General features: G+C 34.9%; 1 protein-coding gene across 2 annotated transcripts in view; it reads right to left on the bottom strand.

Annotated features, from left to right (window-relative positions):
• LOC141559052 (gastric triacylglycerol lipase-like) overlaps positions 1-19,110 on the bottom strand; it is a 44,513-nt gene that overhangs the window by 19,453 nt on the left and 5,950 nt on the right. Inside the window, exon 2 of one of the 2 annotated variants that reach the window (XM_074297086.1) lies at positions 7,456-7,611. The exons of the other annotated variant lie outside the window; for it this stretch is intronic. The gene's annotated coding sequence lies outside the window, so the exon portion shown is untranslated. The remainder of the gene's footprint in view (positions 1-7,455; positions 7,612-19,110) is intronic. 2 annotated transcript variants of the gene reach the window in all.

Below are 19,110 nucleotides of genomic sequence, written 5' to 3'. Positions count from 1 at the left end.
AATTTCAATGCTTGCTACCCTCATAGCTTTTTGATAAATACTTGTTGAACGATTGACCAAAAAAAACATACAATACATTCATCTCTACTGCAGAAAAAAGGAAAATGTTTCTGAGCTAATTGAATAAGCTTCATTCATAGAGCACAGCACCTTCCTTGACAAGGGCATGCCCCATGCACATGCTCCTGTGCTAGTGTCTCCCATGCCATACAATTAGTTGTAAAAAATTCTTAAGTGAGACCTTGATGGTATCCTTGTATCGCTTTTTCTGACCACCTTGTGAGCTCTTATCCTGTTCTCCATAACATTTTTGGCAAGCATACATTTGGCAATTGAGCAATGTGGTCAGCCCAGCAGAGCTGGTAGACTCTTGAAGAGTTAGGATTTGAATTTTTATTTTCAAAGTCAGAAAAGACAGTATTCAGAGTGAGAGAGAACTACTAGAAGTGATAGAATTCTAGCCATGGAGGAGAGAAAAAGAGAAGACACCAAACTGGGAGATAAAGCATTATATGAGAAGAACCATAGGCAGATTATAGCTAATAATTTGTGTTTTGTTGTTGTTGTTGGGTTTTTTTAAGTGAAAATGTGTTTGTTTGTTTTTAATTATAGCTTTTTATTTACAAGATATATGCATGGGTAAGCTTACAGCATTGACAATTGTAAAACCTTTTGTTTCAATTTTTCCCCTCTTTCCCCCCACTCCCTCCCCCAGATGGCAGGTAGACCAATACATGTTAAATATATTAAAGTATATGTTAAATACAATATATGTAAACATGTCTATACAATTATTTTGCTGCACAAGAAGAGTCAGACTTTGAAATAGTGTACAATTAACCTGTGAAGGAAATAAAAATGCAGGAGGACAAAAATAGAAGGATTGGGAATTCTATGTAGTGGTTCACACTCATTTCCCAGAGTTCTTTCGCTGGGTGTAGCTGGTTCAGTTTGTTACTTATTTGGTTCATTTCATTGTTGAAGAGGGCCACGTCCATCAGAATTGATCATCATTTAGTATTGTTGTTGAAGTGTATAATGATCTCCTGGTCCTGCTCATTTCACTCAGCATCAGTTCCTGTAAGTCTCTCCAGGCCTTTCTGAATCATCCTGCTGGTCATTTCTTACAGAACAATAATATTAGAGGAAGTAATTTGTAAAAAGACTAGAACAGTAGAAAGGAGTCAGGTTGTGAAGAGATTTAAATGCTTAAACAAACAAACAAGCAAACAAATAAATGAATGATAGAATAATCATTATCTATCTAGGATAGAATTATCCTAGAAGTAATAGGGATCTACTGGAATTTATTAGGAATGACTATTAAAAACCTCAGTAGCCTTCCTAACCTGACTAAATGAGGAAACTCTGGGAAGCTCAAATAGCCAGTCACTCTGCCAAAAGAAGATCATTAGGAGTGTCCGAAAGTTCTTTTCTTGCCACCAAGCAAGATTATCAACCAGCTGCTAATTTTCTGGGAAGTCTTCCCCAAATTTCCCTCCCAGAATGCACAATACAAATTTTTCAACCTTTTCTTTAATTCCCATCTCTGCTTGGCTCAAATAGGAATTTGACCAAAACTCATCAGATTTTATTGTTTTGGGGTGCTCCATAAAGCTGGCTTATTTCATTTTTTCTGTCTTGATATACTTTGCTATAAGGAACTTTGGTATTTGAAACTTTACTAAATTTTTATTGACACTTGGCAATAAGGAAGTCAGTAAGGAAATGATTTGAAGATGATTTCTTCTTGCTTGTGCTTTCTATTGGACTGACTCCTTAAATTGAATTTATGAGAAGATTTTAAGGACAACCAATAGTATGCTCAGGAAAAGCCAGAAATTGGTGCTTCTGAGATTAAAACTGGTTGGGCTTTTTTTGTAGATGAATTAAATGAAGAATTCTCTCCCCTGCTCTAGGCTGAATTGATTTTCTGAGTGGGTGGCCTCTTTGGCATGAGGTTCCTCAGATCCAGGGAAGAGACATTTGCCAGCCTCCATCGTGTGTCTATGAATTTTAAAATGCTTCCTGGCCCAGACTCTCCATAGCCTCCCCAACTAGGTAAAGGCATGGTAGGGAAGGTGAAATCCACAGACCTTAGCAATAGCTTGGATATGAGGAATGAGGCTTTGTGCCAGTCCTGGATGACTCCTGAGTCATGAGCCTGAGCCTCTGGGAGGATGGTGGTACCCTCTCCAGTAATAGGAAAATTGGTTCTCACAGCAACAGCTATAGCCAGTATAAATGTCAGGCCCTAGGAAACTTAGGGAATTCTCTGGAATAAATGTTTTTTTCCCCTACACTTCCTGCTACCTCCCCTGACTAGCTGTCATTGGTAATTCTCAATGGCACGCTACCAATTTCTCCCACCTATGAGCTTCTGATCTTAAGAATTCTTTCCTGTTGCTACATGCTACCCACTTCTCAGGTATCTTTTGTCCTTTGTTTCTAATAATGTCATTGAGCTGTACACAGAGAGCCTTTCATGCCCTGAGTAAGAAAAAAATCAAAAACCTTGCAAGCCTGGGCCAGACCTAGACCCTTGATCAGGAGGAAGCTATGGCTGGAAGGGACCCTGGTTAAACCTTGGGCATTTCCAGGATATGGGGCTGGTCTTTCACCTGCCTAAATACCTGGAAGTTTAAGACTCTAAGGAGATTCTCCCCCCAGCCTGGGAGGGCCAAATTGAACCTTATTGTGATTCCATTGCTTCTGCCAAAGAGCAGGCCTGGCTTAGTGCAGCTGGCACTTGTCAACACTGGGAGGGCCTTCAAGCTCACCAAAGCTGGAGAAAGATCAGAGATCCAGAGATTCCAGTGCAATAGCTGATGGCTTTGCATCTGAGAAAAGGAGGATCTTTGGGATTGACCAATGAGTTTTGAATTTTCCTTAATAGTTTGCTAAAAAAATGTTTGTAGCATTTTTTTTTTTAGGGACAAGAAACTGGAAACTGAGTGGGTGCTATCAGATGGAGAACTGCTGAATAAGTTGTGATATATGAATGTTATGCAATATTATTGTTCTGTAAGAAATGACCAACAGGATGATTTCAGAAAGGCCTGGAGAGACTGACATGAACTGATGTTAAGTGAAATGAACAGAACCAGCAGATGATTGTGCACAGTAACAACAAGATTATACGATGATCAATTCTGATGGACATGGCTCTTTTCACCAATAAGATAATTGAGGTCAGTTTCAATGATCTTGTGATGAAGAGAGCCATCTACACCTAGAGAGAGGACAACATAACCTTCTCTCTCTTTTTGTAGTTGTTCTTTTGCATTTTGTTTTCTTACTCATTTAGTTTCTTTTTTATCTGAATTTTCTTGTGCAGCAAGAGACTTGTATAAATATGTTTATATATATTGGATTTATTTTTTTATTATTAGAACCCCCAACCTTATCAGCTTGGTTTTTTAATTTTATAATTATAACTTTTTTTGACAGAACATATGAGTAATTTTTAATAACATTATCCCTTGTATTCATTTTTCCAAATTTTCCCCTTCCTCCCTCTCTTCCCTCCCCTAGATGACAGGCAATCCTATACATATTAAATGTGTTACAATATAACCTAGATACAATACATGTGTGTAAATCCAATTTTCTTGTTGCACGTTAAAAATTGGATTCCAAAGGTATAAGTAACCTGGGCAGAAAGACAGTAGTGCTAAGAGTTTACATTCGCTTCCCAGGGTTCCTTCTCTGGGTGTAGCTGTTTCTGTCCATCATTGATCAACTGGAAGTGAATTAGATCTTCTTTATGTTGAAGATTTCCACTTCCATCAGAATACATCCTCATACAGTATTGTTGTTGCGCATATAATGATCTCCTGGTTCTGCTCATTTCACTCAGCATCAGTTCATGTAAGTCTCTTCAAGCCTCTCTGTATTCCTCCTGCTGGTCATTTCTTACAGAGCAATAATATTCCATAACCTTCATATACCATAATTTACCCAACCATTCTCCAATTGATGGACATCCATTCATTTTCCATTTTCTAGCTGCTACAAAAAGAGCTGCCATAAACATTTTGGCGCATACAAATACATAGTATTTCCTTGGGATATAAGCCCAGGAGTAGCACTGCTGGATCAAAGGGGATGCACAGTTTGATAACTTTTTGGGCATAATTCCAAATTGCTCTCCAGAATGGCCAGATTCTTTCACAACTCCACCAGCAATGTATTAGTGTCCCAGTTTTCCCACGTCCCCTCCAACATTCATCATTATTTGTTCCTGTCATCTTAGCCAATCTGACAGGTGGGTAGTGGTATCTCAGAGTTGTCTTATTTGCATTTCTCTGATCAGTAGTGATTTGGAACACTTTCATATGAGTGGAAATAGTTTCAATTTCATCATCTGAGAATTGTCTGTTCATATCCTTTGACCATTTATCATTGGAGAATGGTTTAATTTCTTATAAATTAGGGTCAGTTCTCTATATATTTTGGAAATGAGGCCTTTATCAGAACCTTTAATTGTAAAAATATTTTCCCAATTTGTTACTTCCCTTCTAATCTTGTTTCCATTAGTTTTGTTTGTACAAAAGCTTTTTAATTTGATGTAAACAAAATCTTCTATTTTGTGATCAATAATGATCTCTAGTTCTCCTCTGGTCATAAATTCCTTCCTCCTCCACAGGTCTGAGAGGTAGACTATCCTCTGTTCCTCTCATCTATTTATGATCTCATTCTTTATGCCTAAATCATGGATCCATTTTGATCTTATTTTGGTATTATATATTGGATTTAACAAATATTCTAACATGTTTAATATATTCTGGATTGCTTGCCATCTAGGAGAGGGGGTGGGAGGAAAGAGGAAAAAATCTGAAACACAAGGCTATACAAGAGTCGGTGTTGTCAAATTATCTGTGCATATGTTTTGAAAATAAAAAGCTTTATTAAAAAACACCTTTGCTAAAAACCTGAAAACTGGAATCATTCATATATATTTCCTCTAGACTCTAATCCTTTGACTTCTCTCCACATTTAAAGTCACATTTAGGACCTGGATCACCGCTGGGAAAAGAATAAATTTAGGTTTGGGAGTTTGTTTTTAATTCTTGCTTGATTTGGCTTAACTGCAGGTGGTCTGGGAGAATAGGTTGCTAACACCTACACAATAGAAACTATAGAAATTTCCATGAGATGCTGGACAAATTGCATCATCTCTTTAATCACCTGCTGGTTCCACCTGGAGCAAGACAGCTGTACCAACCGTCTGCATGCCATAGCTTGGACCCCAGGTGAGGGTGAGCAGTCAAAGAGAACCCTGAAGTTAGCAACCTAGAGGGCTAGAAGAATGGTGAGACTCAGGGACAGAGAAGTTTGGGGAAAGAGTGAGATCTCACCTCACCCCTTTTCCTGCTTCCTTGAAGGATCTAAAATTTCCATTCCTTTGATAGAGCAACTTGGTACCATGCCTGAGTTTTACAAATAGATTTATTATCTGGGCTTCAAGGCCTTAGGATTGCACAATTTAATAGGTCATAATTTTCTTAGATTGCCAGCAATTATGATTAATTCTTTATTTGGCCATAGATACGATTGGTAATGGTTCCACTGTACATCTATTTTTTTGTCCGTTCCACAGGGGCCAAGATGGTAGATAAAATATTGCATAAGGATACATGTGGTAATAAGTTGCCTTTCTAATGAGGTAGATTTTTCAAACAAGGGGCCAGATCAGTTCCCTTCCAGAGGAAGGACAGAAATGGGTCCATCTCTTGTAAGAAGTACTAGGAAGGCATATGGTCAGAATGAACAAAAGAGAGATAATCCAAGACACGTAAAAAGGGTTTTGTTCAACTCTTTGCTAGTTTTTATTTTTTAAAGCTTAATCAGGATTAAGAGGACAATCAGAGAAGAGACTACATTTGGGCTGAATTTCATATGAGGGAACAGTAGAGATCAATGCAAATGTGGACCCACATTCACAAAATACAACTTTACCAAATTTCAAAATGTATATGTGTGTATATGTGTATGTATATATGTGTGTGTGTATGAATATATATATTTATTTATAAATATGATTTTAGACATAATTTTAGAGAAGGAAACAAGCAATGGTTAAATGTCTACCATGTGCCAAGTACTGTGCTAAGTGCTCTATAAATACTACTTCATTTGATCGTCACAAAGCTCTTGAGAGGTAGGTGCTACCATGATCCTCATTTCATATTTGGGGAAAGTGAAAAAGAACCTAAGTGACTTGCCTATGGTTTTTTTGGTCCATTCTCAAAGAGGACCAAATGGCATCTCTATATTAGAGTCAAGTTAGTGTGTCTTACTGTGACTGATCAGACCAATACAAGCTTGAAGAGCTCTGCCACATGTCGGACACAAATAGTAGTGACTTGCCTAGTCACATCAGTAGCCATTGTCTGAGGATATTTTTTAATTCAAGTCTTCTTGCCTCCAGACCAAGCAGTCCCTCCACTGCGCCACTTAATTGCTCCTAGGGCATTAGCACCTTAGGGATCGTGAAAGGTCTCATGTAGAAGATAATATTTAAGCCAATCTTGAAAGAGCCCTAAAAACTGCAATTGGCAGAAATGAGGATGAGGACATTCTAGGCAGGGAAGGCAATCATTGCAATAACAGAAGGGGATGGAATGTAATATATGAAGAACAGCAAAAGGACTGGTTTGGCTGGAGTTTGACTAGTCAAGAGCCAGTTCATCCTGCACTGCCCCAATTTTCCTCTTCTTTCTGTTCATTTTAGACCTCTAGAGAAGACTTCTCTGTTAGGGGATGAAATGTCTCCAGCTCCTCACTTTCTCTTACAATAGCAGTAACTCAGACTTTATCATTGTGCTTGTGTGCTTGGCTCTATCACACTTCAGTAGATTATAATTTCATTGATCAGGAAGTTCCAACCGATACTTTCCCATCCAAGGGAAACTTGCTAATGTCCTCTCCTTAATTCACTCTGTAGTGCCCCCAATGTGAGGGCCTTTCTTGAGTACAAAATTGCTGTTGAGGGAGTGGAACAATTCAGAAAGTGAGCCGAGCTGGGATTGAAATGGGGCAGGTGGAGTCCCTAATGATGGATCCTGGCACCTGTCAAGTTGAGCAAGATTGATGAACAGGGCTACCATGAGTCTAAAGAATCTTAAATAATAATGATCAAGAATGAGAGACATTTTTAAAAGAGACTACAAGACAGACTTTTGTTCTATTAAATAAAATGTGTTTTTGTTTCATTAAGTAACAAATAATAAGCAAAATGGAATCTTCAATTTTATTTATCTTTTGATTAAATATGAAATAGAAAACAATTAGTCCTTTATTGAATAATACTTTTAAAAGCCTTGTTTTCTACTAATAGCCTCATCAAGGATGCTTTCAATTCATTTTAAATGGCACTCAGCAAAATTTTGTATGAATGGGAAAGCTTTCTCCCCCTTCGTATATTGATAAGACTTGAAATTATTTCCATACCTTTGGTTTCTTTCTCTTCTTCAAAGGTATCTCCGTTGGTCCTACATTGTCTTCTCGATTATGTTGATTCCGGTAAGATCTCCTCTGTAGACTCTTGGTCCAATCTGGCTTTCCTCTCTGTTCTTGGTGTTATTGCCACCTCTTTTTCAAGCAGATCTGTTGTAACATTACGGTTTCAAGATGGGTTTCCTATCATGATTCTAACTTCCATTTTGATTCACAAATAATCAAGGATGCCTTTGCTTATTGGCTATCTTGCCAGACTTTCTCTCAACAGTTTTTTAAAAGATTTTTATTGATGAATTTTGTTGTTGTTTTCTTGCCATTTATAGCTTAACCCAGGATTCCTCTACTTCTCCCTCCCAGAGAGTTATCCCATATAAAAATTATATTTTTAAAGACCCCCCCTAAAAAAAGACAAGAGAAAACCCCATAAAATTGTTAAATACATAGACAAAGTCTAGAAGTGTGGGCAGTGTTCCACATCAACAAAGTGGGAAGAAGGTATCTTTTTATGTCTGTTCTTTTGAACCATGTTTGTAGAGCTTTTTGGTAATTTTATAAAATAGCTTTTGGGTTTTTTGTGATTCTACTTTCTACTTATTGTATGTATATATATATATATATATATATATATATATATATATATATATATATATATATATATATATATATATATATATGCATTCTTTTCTTGACTATTTTCTTCACTTTGAGTTAGCTTATAGAGGTCTTTCCATGCTTCTCTCTGTGTTCAAAATATTCTTTATTTTTTATATTTCATTACATTTATATCACATCTTTTGTTTAATCATTGCCTACAAAATAGGGATTAACTTTGTTCTTTAGTCTTTGCTATCAAAAAAAGTGCTACTATAAATATAGATATATCCACACATACACATTAATGGTGTTTATATTTATATGTATATATAAATATACACACACATGTGTATGTATGTATACTTCCTCATTCTACAACATTCCTTCTTATCCTAGGTCCATATATTATTTGTTATCACAAAAAGTGCTACCATAAATATTTTGGTGTAAATGGGATCTCCCTCATCAGTGGTCTCCTTGTATATAAATCTAGTAATGGAATCCCTGGGTCAATAGTTTTGAATATTTTAGTACCTTTATTTTCATAATTCTAAATTGCTTTTTAAAATATAGTAAATCACATATTCACCAATAATGTCCTAGTGTATTTATCTACCCACAACTCCCCAAGACATTGACTATTCTCACTTTTTGTTACTTCTGCAGAGTATTGAGATGAATCCTCAGTGTTATTTTTTTTCATATTTCTCTTATGATTATTTATTCAAAGCATCTTTTCAAATAGTGTTAATAGTTTTCAATTTTTTTTTTTTTTTTTTTTTTTTTTTTTTTGTAAACTGGGAGGGAGGTAGCAGAAGCAAGATGATTGAGAAAAGTCAAGAAGTCGTTTGAATTCTCCACAGTTTCCCTTGGGAACAACATTAAATCAAGACTCTAAACAGATTTGGGAGTGACAGAACTCAAAAAAAGATGGAGTGAACCAATTTTCCAGCTTAAGATAATATAGAAGAACTTTAGGAAAGGTCTGTCTCACTAGGGTAAAAAGCCAGAGGGAAACTCTTAGGCATAGCGTGGATCAACAAGCACAGCAGACCAATGGCACAGCAGGCCAGCTATGAGGCTTCCAGTCCCAACAGAGAAGGCAAATTTTGAGTCCTAGAATCCCAAAACAATAGGCACAACTAGGCTTGACACCACAATGTGCAAGCCGCAAGCCCCTGAAGCTCCTGTGTGAAAAGCCATTGATCAGACATATGGTGCCTAGCATAAGAAACTTGGGACAGAGTCACCTATATCCCAAGAGCAGAACTCCAGCCTATAGTAATGAAATAGATTAAAAATGAGTTAGAAACAGAAGAGAGCCCTGACCAAAGAAAGGTACTATGGTATTCTTAGAATTCTAAGAAGAGGACAACAATGTCAAAATGTCTAAACATGAAGCATCAAAGGAGCATATGAATTAGTCTCAAGCCTAAAAAGTCTTCTTGAAAGAGCACAATTTTTTTAATGAAGTATTGAGATAGAAAAAATTGGGAAAAGAAATGAGAGTCAGGCAAGAGAATTATGAAAAAGAGCCAACAGCTTAGAAAGTAAGTACAAAAATGACTAAAAAAAAGATAACTCCTTTAAAAATAGAATTGTCCAAATTAAAAAGGAGATTCAAAAGTAAATAATTCCTTAAAAATCAGATTTGGGCAAGTGAAATCTAATAACTTTATGAGACATCAAGTTTTAGTCAAATAAAATCAAAATAACAAAAAATAGAAGAAAATGTAAAATACTTCATTAGGGAAAAATTCTGTAAAATAGATCCAGGATAATTCAAAAATTATTGGACTCCTTGAAAGCCACAATCAAAAAAAAAAAAAAAAAAAAAAGCCTGTTCAGCATCTTTCAAGAAATTATCAAGGAAAACTGCTCTAGAACCTAGAACCAAAAGGCAAAATAGTCATTGAATGAATTCACTAATTACCTCATGAAATAGATCCCCAAATGAAAACTCCAAGGAGCATTGTAGCCAAGTTTGAGAATTAACAGATAAAAGAGAAAATAGTTCAAGCAGCCAGAAAAAAAAAAAAAAACAATTTAAATATATAGGAGCCACAGTCAAGATTCCACAGGACTTAGAAGCTTCTACATTAAAGGATAAATAGGACTTGAAATATGATATTCCAGATGATAAAAGAGCTTGGATTACAACCAAGAATCGAATACCAAGCAACATTGAACATAATCTTTCAGGAGAAAAAAATGGCTATTCAATGAAACAGGAGACTTTCCTTTTTTTTTTTTTTTTTTTCCCTGAGGCTGGGGTTAAGTGACTTGCCCAGGGTCACACAGCTAGGAAGTATTAATTGTCTGAGACCAGATTTGAACTGGGGTCCTCCTGAATTCAGGGCTGGTGCTCTATCCACTGGCTGCCCCTGAAATAGGAGACTTTCAAACTTTCCTGAAGGAAAGACTATAGCTAAACAGAAAATTCAATTTTCAAATATAAGACTCAAGAAAAGAATAGAAAGGTAAATAGGAAAAAAAAGAAAAAAAATACCATGGTATTCAAAAAGGTTAAACTGTATTGTGCTTACATGGGAAGATGATACATGTAACTCTTGAGAGGTATATCTCTATTAGGTCAGTTAGAAGGAGTATGCATAGGCAGAGTACATATGTATTATATGACTTTGACATAATTACATTTAAAAAATTAAGGAGTAAAAAAAAGATATGATAAACCACTGGAAAAATTGAAAATGGATGGGAATATAGGCAAGCATCAAAACTATTTGATACTGGCTCAAAATAGAGTAGTGAATCAGTAAAATAGGTGAGGTATACATGACACAGTAATTGGCTATAGCAATCTACTATTTAATAAATCAAAAGACTACAGATTCTGCAATAACTCATTACTTGGCACTTTTTGAAGCAGCAATGAATTAGAAATTGAGAGAATGCCCATCACCTGGGGAATAGCTGAACAAGTTGTTGTATATGAATGCAACCGGATACTATTGTGCTATAAGAAAAGCTGAGCAGGCAGATTTCAGAAAAAAAAAAAACTTACATAAAGGGATACTGAGTAAAGTGAGTAGAACCAAGAGATGATTGTACACAGTAACAGCAGCATTGTGCAATGATCAGCTTTGATACTTAGCTCTCCTCAGCAAGTGATCTAAGAGAATTTCAAGGGATTTGTGATGGAAAATGCTGACCACATCTAGAGAAAGAATAGCAACTCTGAATGCAGATCAAAGCATTTTATTTTCCCTTTATAATGTTTTGGTCTTTTTTGTGGTTTTTCCCTTTTGTTTTGAATTTTCTTTCACAACATGACTAATGTGGAAATATGTTTAACATGATTGCATATACATAACTATATCAGATTTCTTGCTGTCTTGGAGAGGGGAGATGAAAGTGGAGGAAGAAAATCTTGGAGTTCAAAAATCTTCTAAAGATGAATGTTGAAAATTATTTTCACATATAATTTATATGTAATACAGATAGATGTATATTTTTATATGTAATAAAATACTATTAAGTTTTTTTTTCTTCAAAGAAAGCTAGTATGACATTAAATTGCATCCAAGATTTAAGGAGATAGTGCCATTGCATTTTGTCCAATATGACATTAAATTGCATCCAAGATTTAAGGAGATAGTGCATTGCATTTTGTCCAATCCAGAACAAATGTGGAGTACTATATTTCTGGGCACCACTTTTTAAGAAGAGCATTGATAAGCCAGAGAGAGTCCAGATGAAGACAATGAGGATGATGATGGATTTCAAGTTCAGGTGATTTGTGGATCATTGCAGTGACTCTGGCCAGCTAGATGGCAGCTATGTAGTACACCAAGTGAATAGAGTATCTGTGCCTAGAGTCAGAAAGATCTAATTTCAATTCATCCTCATTCACTCAATTGTCTATGTGACCTGGGCCTTGTTTCTTCATATCTAAAATGGAGATAATAATAGCAGCAACTTCCCAGGATTATCATAAGGATCAGAGGATGTAATACTGGTAAAGTACCTGGCACATAGTAAGCCTTATGTAAACATTAGATATTATTACTACATTTAGTCTCTAAAGAAAAACCTTGAAGGTTTTGGGGTGGGGTAAGGTGATGATATCATAACTGTATTCGAATATATGAAGAACGATTATTTGGAACAGGGATTAAGATTTATTTTCTTTGACACCAGAGGGCAGAGTCTGAAAGTCAAAGTTGCAAAGAGGCTGATTTCAGTTCGATGCAAAGAAGAAACTTGCTAATTATGATACATGGAATAGTAGATTATTTTCATTTATGATATGGCGTGTTCCAGGAGTCTTAATATAGTTTAAAAATATTAGAGCATAAAGCTGTGTTAGGACTTGTGCAATAACCTTTATAATGTGTTAGGCAGAAGATCTCTTTTCAGTTATAGCTTAGACGAGATGGTCTCTGAGGTTCCTCCCAACTTAATAATTCTATGATTTTGAGGGTTTTTTTGTTTCTATAAGCAGTTCACTCCTCTTCCAGTCATGTAAGTACAAAACTTTAGTCCCCTTACTTCTAACTTCTTCATATCCATATTCAATTAGTCATCAAGTCTTAATAATTCTTTTTCTATAATATCCTTCCTTTGTCTATGTGATTTAAATTTATTTTCTTTCATTATTTCTTTAATTCAATATACAGAAGATTAGCATTATCTAGGTGCTTAGAGAGCACTGTGAGGGACAGGGGAGAATAAAAATGAAGTGAAAAAACAGTTCCTGTCCTCTGCAATTTTACAACTGCTACTCACAAGATTGTAAGCTCCTGAAGTACAAGAGCTAGCTTTCTGTTCAGATGCCTCTTCCTCTGTTCTCATGCTCCTCTTACTATAATTTACTACTATTAGGGACAAGTGATTTCATTTGTTTGGTGGCCTTACAGTTAGGAAACTCATTCTACTCCTGCTGTTGTCTAAGTATCCTTCAATTTATGATCTTTGAAGGTTGCCTTTGGAAATGAGAAAGTGATTGACTTACTCAGGCTCATATGACAAGAATGAGTGAAAGGTAAAGCTTGAACTTTCTTAAATATTAAGCTGGCTCTGTACTTAGTAGGTAATACTAGGTATGATGCCTTTAATAATGACCATAGAATTTATTTAATAAATTATTGCTAGAGAAATAAGATTTAAAAAAATCACCTGTATTCTTGAACAGCTATTTATTGGGGAATGGATTTTGGTGACATGTGTGTATGTGTGTGTGTGTGTGTGTGTGTGTGTGTGTGTGTACATATACATATTTATGTTGTTTTAAACCCATCAGAGAAATTTGACAATTTTTTCCTCTTCCACCACTACTTCATTTCTATTCTACATGCATGAATTTTGTTATGGAGAAGATTTTCAGCTTAATGTTATCAAATTTATGTATTTTTGCTTGTAGTCCCTTTATTTTTATTATCTGGTTTTAAGAATAAATCTTCTACCCTTGCAACAAGAGGTATATTATTTAATTATATCTTTAAATGCTATGATCTTTAATATTGAGGTAGTGTATTTATTTAGAATGTATTGTAGAATGTGCTACAAAGTATTGATCTAAGTCTAATTCCTATCAGATTGCTTTCTAACTTTCTCAGTTTTCATCAAGTAGGGAATTCTTTCCTAAGTAGATTGTTTTCTGGTTTATGGAACACTGGATTATTGATGTCCATTGTTTCTTATTCTTTTTTCTCTAGTCTCTCCAAAGGCCCTATCTCTCTATTTTTTAAAAAAATTAATACCAGATGGTCTTGATGACTACTGCTTTACATATACTTTAAAATCTTAATTCTACCTTCATTTCTACCTTTTTTCATCAATTTCTTTGATATCTTTTTTAAATTTCTTATTGAAATTTATAAGTAAATCATTGATAATTTGATTAATAAAGCATTAAAATATGCATCAACTTTGGTAGAATTATCATTTTCATTATTCTGGCATGATCCATCCAGGAGCACTGAATATTCTTCTAGCCATTTAAGTTGTTCCTTATGTCTTTAAGAAGAAATTTATAGTTTAATCTATACCAATATTTTGTATGCTTTGCTGGACTGATCCCCAAATATCTTACGCATTTTGTAGTTATTTGGAATGGGATTTCCTTTTCTATTGCCTCTTTGCTGAGGTTATTGAGTACCTTTACTGATTCTCTTAAATTTTTTTGCTATTTTGTTTTGTTTCTCTTCCCAGATTATTTTTACCTTCCGAATCCAATTCTTCCTTTGCAACAACAACAACAAAATTCGGTTCTGCACATATATATTGTACCAAGCATATACTATAAGAAATTTAATATGCATGGGAATGCCTGCCATCTAGGGGAGGGGGTAGAGGGAAGGAGGGGAAAAACTCAGAACAGAAGGGAGTACAAGGGATAATGTTGTAAAAAAAAAAAATTACCTATGCATATGTACTGTCAAAGAAAATGTTATAATTATAAAAATTAATAAAAAAACAAAATTAAAAAAAATTTCTTGCTAAATCATTATATCATTAGCAAACAGGGATAGTTTTATCTCTTGCTTATCTATATTTATGCCTTTAATTTATTTTTTTTGTTTTATTGCTGTTGTTAGCATTCACAGAACAATATCAATTAATATTGAATAAGATAGCATACCTGCATTAATCCTCTATTTACTGAGAAAGTTTCTAACATACCTCTACTGTATGTCATGCTTGCTTGCGATTTTAGATAAATTCTTTTAGATAAATTAAAAAGTATCTTTGTGTTCCAGGTATATAGTCCATCAAAGACTTCTTCTATACACATTGAACTAATCATGTGTTATTTGGACTTTTTGAAAAATATGACTAACTACATAGATTGTTTTTCCTAATGTTAATAATCCTTGCATTTCTAGTATAAATTCAATTTGGTCTTGATGGAAAAATTCTTGGATGAATTGCTATAGTTAGCTTGCCAGAATTTTATTTAAATTTTTAAAATCATTATTCATTAAATGCATATTGAATTAATCCTCTTTTTCTATGTTGTTAATGTATTTTAGGAATATAATTTTCACTTGAGAACTGCTTTTTCTGCATCCCATAAATGTTGATAAATGTTTCATTGTTATTTTCTTTTATATAATTGATATTTTTACAATTTGTTCTTTGACCTCATTGTTTATAATTTCATTGTTATGTTTCTATGTGGGTGTATCTTTTGTTTGTGCTTTTTAAATTTATTACTAGTTTTTGTTGTTATACTTTATAAAGGATATATTTACTTTTTTGCCCTCTTCATGTATATTTATACTATCTCTATGCCTTAATACATGGTCAGTTTTTATAAAAGTTTCATGTGAAGCTAAGCAATATGTTATTCTTTTAATATTCTGCTTAGAAGATTTTAAAGCTAAGCTCTGGGCTTTCCAAATTTTGTTCAATATTTTTCATTTTTGTTTTTCTTCTATTAGATTTGTCTAAAACTTTAAAAAAAATTTTATTAATAGTTTTTATCTACCAGATATATGCATGGGTAATTTTACAACATTAGATTTGTCTAAAACTTAATGAGAGACATTAAAATCTCTTTGCACTACAGTATAACTGTCTGTATCTTTTTGTAATCCAGTTAATTTTTCTTTTATGAATTTAGATGCTAAAGCATTTGAGCATATAAGTTTAATATCGCTATTGCTCTGTTATCTTTCAGCACAATGTGATTTTCTTGTTCAAGTACTCTTGTCCTGACTATTTATGGGAGGTAGGCTTATATTCACAAATCCAGATTTGACAGATCTCATTATCACAAAATCACTATTTTGCTTTGTACAGTAAGTTCCTCTTGTCATTAAAGAAAAAGAATTAGAGAACTTTACTTCCTTAATTTCAAGACTCTTTCAGAGTGATTCTAGGCCTCCTTTGCTTTGCCTTACTCTCTTAAACCATGGAATAGCCAAGGAGAGAGGATGGATGAAGAGGGAGATAACAGAAACAGTTATTTTTCAGTTGTATCTGACTCTTATTTGTCATTTTCTTGGCAAATTTACTGGAATGATTTTCTTTTTTTTCCCCTCTAGCTCATTTTACAGATGAAAAAAATAAGGAAAACAGGGTTAAATGACTTCCTCAGGGTCATATAGTTAAGCCAGATTTGAACTAGGAAGATGAGGTCTTCTCAATTCTAGATGTGGCACTCTGTGCACTGTGCCACTTAAATACCTAATGAAAGCAGTTATGAAGGATTAATTGACTATTTCCCTTTAGTGAACTAGTAGAACTTCCTGAATTATCTTATGTTCAGCGTGGAATGCTAAAAAATTTATAAAGTTGATGAAGTCAGTTCACTCCTGCAATGGAGTTTTTGTTGTTATTTTGCTGAGGCAATTAGGGTTAAGTGACTTGCCCAGGGTCACACAGCTAGGAAGTGTTAGTTTCTGAGACCAGATTTGAACTGAGGTCCTCCTGACTTCAGAGTTGGTGCTCTAACCTATCTGCCCCTACAATGGAGATTTTTGTAAATAAATGATTTTGTTCCAATGCTGAAATATTATGCTTTGTTAGACTATCAATTATTTGTTGAATATGTGTGTGTATACATATGTTTGTGTGTCTGTATATATTCAGGATGGGTGGCAGCCTATCTCTATAAAAAACAACTATTGTCTTAAGTTAGTTGCTCGTTTAGATCCTAGTTACTAGGCACAGTCTGGATTCTCTTGGAAGAATTTATCATGAATCTTGTTAATTATTGTATTTCTCAGTAGTGACAGAGGTGTTCAACTTTGATTGGAAGAAGTCTGTTTGTTTTTTGTTCTTCTTTCTCTTTTTTTTATTTTTTATTTTTTTGAGGCTGGGGTTAAGTGACTTGCCCAGGGTCACACAGCTAGGAAGTGTTAAGTGTCTGAGACCAGATTTGAACTTGCGTTCTCCTGAATTCAAGGCTGGTGCTCTATCCACTGCGCCCCCTAGCTGCCCCTGTTCTTCTTTCTCAAAGAAGACCAAAATTATTTCAATATATTAGAGTCGAGTTACAATGTGTCTGACTGTGGGTGACAGGACCAATATGAGCTCAGAATGCTTTGTGACAGTCAGGCACAAATAGTCCATGTGAACATTTGGGGTAGATTCTCTAAGTTTGTACATCTTGCATTTCTTTTGAGAGACTTTAATTTTGATTTCTTCATTCAGCACAGTGCCTTCTCTGATGAGGGCACACCATATTGAATTATCCTGTGCCATTTATTGTCTTCTGTGTTACACAATCAATTTCAAATTCCTTTAGTGAGACCTTGAGCGTCCTTGTATTGTTTATTCTGATAACCACGTGAGCATTTGTCCTGGTGTGAGTCCTCCATAAAATAGTCCTTTTGGCAAGTGTATTTTGGTAGTCAAACAATATAGCCAGTCTGTCAGAGTTGCATTTTGCAGTAGTCTGAATACTTGGCAGCTTAAGTCAATAAAGAACTTCAATGTCTGGCATCTTATCTTGCCAGGTGATCTTTAAAATCTTTCCAAGACAATTCAAAGGGAAACAATTCAGTTTTCTGACATGGTGTTGGTACACTGGCCAGGTTTTACAGGCATACAACAACAAGGTCAACACAATAGTTCCATAGACCTTTAGTTTGTTAATTAATTTAGTTTGTTAATATCTCTTCTTTCTCACACTTTCCTTCAGAATCTCCTAAACACAAAACTAGCTCTGGCAATGTGTACATTAACTTCATTATCACTGTGTATATCCCTGGAAAGTATACTGTCAAGTTAAGTGAACTTATCTATAGTATTCAAAACTTCTCTCTTAGATACAACCAATGATTCCACATATAGATGGTGCTGACTGATGGAGTACCTGTGTTTTCTTAGTATTAATTGTTAGATCAAAATTAACACAAACAGCTGAAAATCAATCCATACTTTGCTATATCTCAGCTTCAGAGGTTGTATTGAATACAAAATCATCTGGAAACAAACAAGCAAGCTAAAAAAAGCACACACCAACATTGTTCCTCCACTTTAGTCTTAGCTTGTAGCCTTTTCAAGTTGAAGAATTTTTTATCAATGCAGTAGCTGACTTACACTGAGTCTCTCTTTATTGAAAGCATTTAACAACATGGCTGAAAGCATCACGCTAAAAAGCATGGGAGTAAGTACATAGCCTTGTTTCACTCCATTGGTGACTGGGAAAATACTAGAGCAATGAGAGCCCAGAACCTGGGCAAACATGCTATTGTGAAACCGACAAACAACAAAGGATTTGAACAATTTTCAGATGAATAAATTGAAACTATTTTGAATCATATGAGGAGGTGCTCCAAATCACTATTGATCAGAAATTAAGACTACTCTAAGATACCACTACACCTCTCAGATTGGCTAAAATAACAGGAAAAGATAATGATGAATGTTGGAGGAGATGTAGGAAAACTTGGACACTGATACATTGTTGGTGGAATTGTGAATACATCCAGCCATTCTGGAGAGCAATTTGGAACTACGCTCAAAAAGTTATCAAACTGTGCATACTCTTTGATCTAGCAGTGTTACTATTGGGATTATATCCCAAAGAGATCATAAAGGAGGGAAAAGAACTCACAGGTGCAAAAATATTTGTGGCAGCCCTCTTTGTAGTGGCAAGGAACTGGAAACTTAGTGGATGTCCATCAGCAGAGGAATGGCTGAATATATGGTATATGAATATATGAATGGCTGAATATATGGTATATGAATGTTATGGAGTGCTATTGTTCTGTAAGAAACAACCAACAGGATGATTTCAGAGAAGCCTGGAGAGACTTATATGAATTGATGCTAAGTGAAATGAGCAGAACCAGGAGATCATTATACATGGCAACAAGAAGACTGTATGATGATCAATTCTGATGGACATAGCTCTCTTTAACAATGAGATGATTCGAACCTCTTCCAATTGTTCAATGATGAAGAGAGCCATCTACACCCAGAGAGAGGACTGTGGGAACTGAGTATGGACCACAACATAGCATTTTGACTCTTTCTGTTGTTTGCTTGCATTTTGTTTTTCCTCAGGCTTTTTTTCCCCCTTCTTGATCCAATTTTTCTTGTGCAGCAAGATAACTGTATAAATATAGATGCATA

This window comes from Sminthopsis crassicaudata, chromosome 2 (assembly GCF_048593235.1).
Source record: "Sminthopsis crassicaudata isolate SCR6 chromosome 2, ASM4859323v1, whole genome shotgun sequence".
NCBI classification, from domain to species: Eukaryota; Metazoa; Chordata; class Mammalia; order Dasyuromorphia; family Dasyuridae; genus Sminthopsis; species Sminthopsis crassicaudata.
Note: the sequence above shows the minus strand (reverse complement) of the source record. Positions and strands in the feature narration are given on the sequence as shown.